Genomic DNA, 6,000 nt, shown 5'->3' with positions numbered 1-6,000 from the left:
TCAATAACAAAAGTGTATCTCAATACTTTGTTATATACCCTGACAGAGGTCAAACGTTTTCTGCAAGTCTTCACAAGGTTTTCACATACTGTTGCTGGTATTTTGGCCCATTCCTCCATGCAGATCTCCTCTAGAGCAGTGATGTTTTGGGGCTGTTGCTGGGCAACACGGACTTTCAACTCCCTCCACATATTTTCTATGGGGTTGAGATCTGGAGACTGGCTAGGCCACTCCAGGACCTTGAAATGCTTCTTACGAACCCACTCCTTCGTTGCCCGGGCGGGGTGTTTGGGATCATTGTCACGCTGAAAGACCCAGCCACGTTTCATCTTCAATGCCCTTGCTGATGGAAGGAGGTTTTCACTCAAAATCTCACGATACATGGCCCCATTCATTCTTTCCTTTACATGGAACAATCGTCCTGGTCCCTTTGCAGAAAAACAGCCCCAAAGCATGATGTTTCCACCCCCATGCTTCACAGTAGGTATGGTGTTCTTTGGATGCAACTCAGCATTCTTTGTCCTCCAAACACGACGAGTTGAGTTTTTACCAAAAAGTTAGATTTTGGTTTCATCTGACCATATGACATTCTCCCAATCTTCTTCTGGATCATCCAAATGCTCTCTAGCAAACTTCAGACGGGCCTGGACATGTACTGGCTTAAGCAGGGGGACACGTCTGGCACTGCAGGATTTGAGTCCCTGGCGGCGTAGTGTGTTACTGATGGTAGGCTTTGTTACTTTGGTCCCAGCTCTCTGCAGGTCATTCACTAGGTCCCCCGTGTGGTTCTGGGATTTTTGCTCACCGTTCTTGTAATAATTTTGACCCCACGGGGTGAGATCTTGCTTGGAGCCCCAGATCGAGGGAGATTATCAGTGGTCTTGTATGTCTTCCATTTCCTAATAATTGCTCCCACAGTTGATTTCTTCAAACCAAGCTGCTTACCTATTGCATATTCAGTCTTCCCAGCCTGGTGCAGGTCTACAATTTTGTTTCTGGTGTCCTTTGACAGCTCTTTGGTCTTGTCAATAGTGGAGTTTGGAGTGTGACTGTTTGAGGTTGTGGACAGGTGTCTTTTATACTGATAACAAGTTCAAACAGGTGCCATTAATACAGGTAATGAGTGGAGGACAGAGGAGCCTCTTAAAGAAGAAGTTACAGGTCTGTGAGAGCCAGAAATCTTGCTTGTTTGTAGGTGACCAAATACTTATTTTCCACCATAATTTGCAAATAAATTCATAAAAAATCCTACAATGTGATTGTCTGGATTTTTTTTCTCATTTTGTCTGTCATAGTTGAAGTGTACCTATGATGAAAATTACAGGCCTCTCATCTTTTTAAGTGGGAAAACTTGCACAATTGGTGGCTGACTAAATAATTTTTTGCCCCACTGTAGATACGTTGGTACATTTTTCCTCCCGCATCTTCACAAGTTCCTTTTCTGTTTTTCTGTAATTGAATTGCACTTTTCGTACCAAAGTAGGTTCATCTCTAGGAGACAGAACACGTCTCCTTCCTGAGCAGTATGACTGCGTTGTGGTCCCATGGTGTTTATACTTGTTCATCTGTACAAACAATAGTACACGTGGTACCTTCAGGCATTTGGAAATTGCTCCCAAGGATGAACCAGACTTGTGGAGGTCTACAAATTTCTTCCTGAAGTCTTGGCTCATTTATTTTGATGTTCCCATGATATCAAGCAAAAAGGCACTGAGTCTGAAGGTAGGCCTTGAAATACATCCACAGGTACTCCTCCAATTGACTCAAATGATGTCAATTAGCCTATCAGAAGCTTCTAAAGCCATTAACTAATTTTCTGGAATTTTCCAAGCTGTTTAAAGGCACAGTCTACTTAGTGTTTGTAAACTTCTGACCCCCTGGAATTGTGATATAGTAAATTATAAGTTAAATAATCTGTCTGTCTTAACAATTGTTGGAAAAATTACTTGTCATGCACAAAGTAAAGTCCTAACCGACTCCAACCTAAGTGTATGTAAACTTCCGACATCAACTGTACAGCTGCAGACTGTGAATGTGTAGTCCCGTCTTTACCTTCGTATACTGGTCTTGTAGTTTTAACCATTACATGATGTCCGGTTTACACTGTCCGGCTGCTTGGTCTAATGTAAATTTTGTTAGGAGTACTTTATAAGCACTCTGGCAAAAAGGGCATTCCATCGTTTTGGCATAATGTCTGTGCTCATGTGGGCGTGGTTACTGACTTGGCAAAGTATATATGAAAAATAATGATCTAATTGGGAAGGCTAAAATCACATTTTATCTTCTCAGAAATTGTTTCATATTTAGTCATATACGTTTTACAACAGATGTAAATCTAACTGGAATGTGTACACCCTTAGAGATACCGTTACTTAGTTATACCCTCCTTAATGATATTGCAAAACAACAAAGGATATGACAGAATTATTGTTTGGGTCCCACCAACCATTCCAGACGTTTGGATATTAAAGCTAATGTTCCGATGTCCAATCTTTTGATGTTTGAAGTTTTGGTCTCCCAAAGTCAAAAATCCTTTGTATGTAGGGAGACTCCCTTTGGAGTCTCCCTACATACAAAGGATTTTTGACTTCTTGGCTCTACTGCAGTGCAAGAGGGAGAGAGTTTACGACCGGTCGTTAAAGTCATACAACCGGCCCCACTTCTTCCTCTCTGGTGGGAGGGGGTCTGCCATCTTTAATCCTCACCCATGAGGGAAAGTCAGGTGGTTGTGGATGGGTTATTAGCAATTGCGGATGCGAAATAACAAACAGCTAACTCGTGCACCGCTAGCCTACATAGCAGCTGTGCCCTACATGTGTAACTAATCACGTTATTAAGATCACCACCATGATTTCTATACTAATTACAGGTGGTTTATTTGTAGCACATGTCCCATTTATTGACACTAATAATCGACTTCTGCCCTGTTATCAGGTTTGGAAGTGGCCCTAGATCAGAAGCTGTTTGGTCAATATGTTGCTTCCAGAGTCATCCAGAAAGCTGTAACGGGTTTCATGAACAATAAAAACCCTAAAAAGCCCCTGGTGCTCTCCCTTCACGGCTGTTCTGGCACAGGGAAGAACTTCATCAGCCAGTTGATAGCTGAAAACATCTACAAGGAGGGCATGGCCAGCAGTTTCGTCCATCAGTTTGAGTCTAAAGTGCACTTCACTTATCATAGTCAGATTGAGAACTACAAGGTGAAACAAGTATTTTGTTTAATTGAAATATAATCCCCAGTAACCATGGCAGGGAAATTCTCAATGGATAATTGGACTGTATGCATATTCTACAGTATATCAGTGGAATTCAAATCTTACCCTACAAGGTCTGGAGTGCTGTTGGTTTTCTGATCTACCTGGTAATTAATTGCACCCACATGGTGTCCCAGGTCTAAATCAGTCCCTGGTTAGATGGGAAGAAAGAAAAAAGCAGTGGAACTGGCTTCAAGGTCCATATTTGGATTTGAGGGTTCTATATGATAGGGGATGTACAGTATCAGTTAAAAGTTTGGACACACCTACTCATTCCTTGTTTTTTATTTCTACTATTTTCTACATTGTAGAATAACAGTGAAGACATCAAAACTATGAAATAACATATGGAATGATGTAGTAACCAAAAAGGTGTTAAACAAATCAAATAAACTTTGTTAAAAAGAACAGCTCAAACAAGCAAAGAGAAATGACAGTCCGTCATTACTTTAAGACATGAAGGTCAGTCAATACGGAACATTTCCAGAACTTTGAACGTTTCTTCAAGTGCAGTCGCAAAATACATCAAGTGCGATGACGAAACTGGCTGTTATGAGGACCGCCACAGGAAAGGAAGTTCCAGAGTTACTTCTTCTGCAAAGGATAATCATTAGAGTTACCAGCTTCATAAATTGCAGCCCAAATAAATGCTTCACAGAGTTCAAATAACAGACACATCTCATCATCAACTGTTCAGAGGAGACTGCGTGAATCAGGCCTTCATGGTCAAATTGCTGCAAAGAAACCACTACCAAAGGACAGCAATGAGAAGAAGAGACTTGCTTGAGCCAAGAAACACAAGCAGTGCGCGATGTCTTTGAGACGCAGAGTAGGTGAATGGATGATATCTGTATGTGTAGTTCCCACTGTGAAGCATGGAAGAGGAGGTGTGATGGTCTGGGAGTGCTTTGCTGGTGACACTGTTGTGATTTATTTTGAATTCAAGGCACACAACCAGCATGGCTACCACAGCATTCTGCAGTGATACGCCATCCCATCTGGTTTGTGCTTAGTTGGACAACCATTTTCTTTTTCAACAGGACAGTGACCCAACACACCTCCAGGCTGTGTTAGGGCTATTTGACCAAGAAGGAAAGTGATGGAGTGCGGCATCAGATGACCTGGCCTCCACAATTACCTGACCTTAACCCAATTGAGATGGTTTGGGATGAGTTGGACCGCAGAGTGCAGATACAGCAATCAACAAGTGCTCAGCATATGTAGGAAGCTGGTTGAGAGAATGCCTAGTGTGCAAAGCTGTCAGGGCAAATGGTAGCTACTTTCATAGAATCTCAAATATAAGATATACACTGCTCAAAAAAATAAAGGGAACACTTAAACAACACAATGTAATTCCAAGTCAATCACACTTCTGTGAAATCAAACTTTCCACTTAGGAAGCAACACTGATTGACAATACATTTCACATGCTGTTGTGCAAATGGAATAGACAACAGGTGGAAATTATAGGCAATTAGCAAGACACCTGCAGGTAACAGGTATTCATGTGGTGCGTATTCCTACACCACCCGGAGCAGCTCCTACATTTGTGAGACAATACAAAATTCTACTTGTGGCGGTACAAGAGATTATCGATTCCCTATTAGCTAAACAGATCATCAGGGAATGTAACACTATGTACAGTGCCCCCGTGTGGTCTGTTCTGAAACCAACAGGTAAGTGGCGTCTTACCGTCGACTATAAACAACTCAACAAGCTGGTTCCGTTGTCTCGTTGGCCAATGACACAGTTTGACCAAGATTTGCCTAAAGTGGCTAATGCAAAGTACTTCTCTAATGTCAATGTGGCGAATGGTTTCTGGAACATGACAGTTGACCCTCTGGAACAGAAGTTGGCCTTCTCTTTCTCGAACAAGCTCTTCACATTCAATCGTTCGGGTATGTGAACTCCCCCACAGAGTTCAACATCTTCCTACACAAGGTAAAGCCAGATGCAGACTACAGGGGCATGATAATCTATGTGGACAATGTTCTCATGAGGAGCGAGACTTGGTCACATCACCTCAATGAGATGGACCATGTTTATACCCAACTCAGGGTGACAGGGGCTAAGTTTGTTAATATGAAAAGACAATGATGCAGGACCAAGGTAAACTTCGTGGGACTTCTGGTGGGTGCTGAAGGCATCCTGCCACAATCTAGCAGAATCCAAGCGTTCCGCAACATCAAAATGTCAACAAACATTCATGAACTGCGTAGCTTCTTGGGAGTTTGTAATTACTCCCGTCAGTTCATCGAACATTATGCAAACTTGTCAAAGCCTTTGAACCCACCTTCTTCAGAAAAACCTGCTTTGTGAGGCACCCTGCCTGGTATACCCCAACAAACAAAGACAAGCCGTTCTGTTTGGAAGTCGGTTTCTCAGAGCACTGTCTTAGTGCTAGGTTGTGCCAAAAATACAACCAAGACAGACGTGGTTGCTTAGGTGAGCAAAACACTCAACCCTGCTGAACACAAGTACTCAGACTGCGAAAAAGCGCTGCTGTCGACAGTCTGGCGTTCAAACACTTCACCAGTTATGTCGGCGGACAAAATGTGATAATTGAAACTTGTCACCAGCCAGTGACTTTTCTGAAAAGCCAACGAATCCGTGAGGGAACTCGACACAACAGCAGGATAGCGGCTTGGCTCATGACACTGCAGGGCCATGAAGTGGTAGTTAACTGCTTTGGGCTCATTGGGACGCTAGCGTCCCACCTCGACAACATCGCGCCAAATTCAAATGA

The sequence above is a fragment of the Oncorhynchus mykiss genome, chromosome Y (assembly GCF_013265735.2).
Source record: "Oncorhynchus mykiss isolate Arlee chromosome Y, USDA_OmykA_1.1, whole genome shotgun sequence".
NCBI lineage: Eukaryota > Metazoa > Chordata > Actinopteri > Salmoniformes > Salmonidae > Oncorhynchus > Oncorhynchus mykiss.
The sequence above is the reverse complement of the archived record's forward strand: the minus strand, read 5'-3'. Positions refer to the sequence as shown.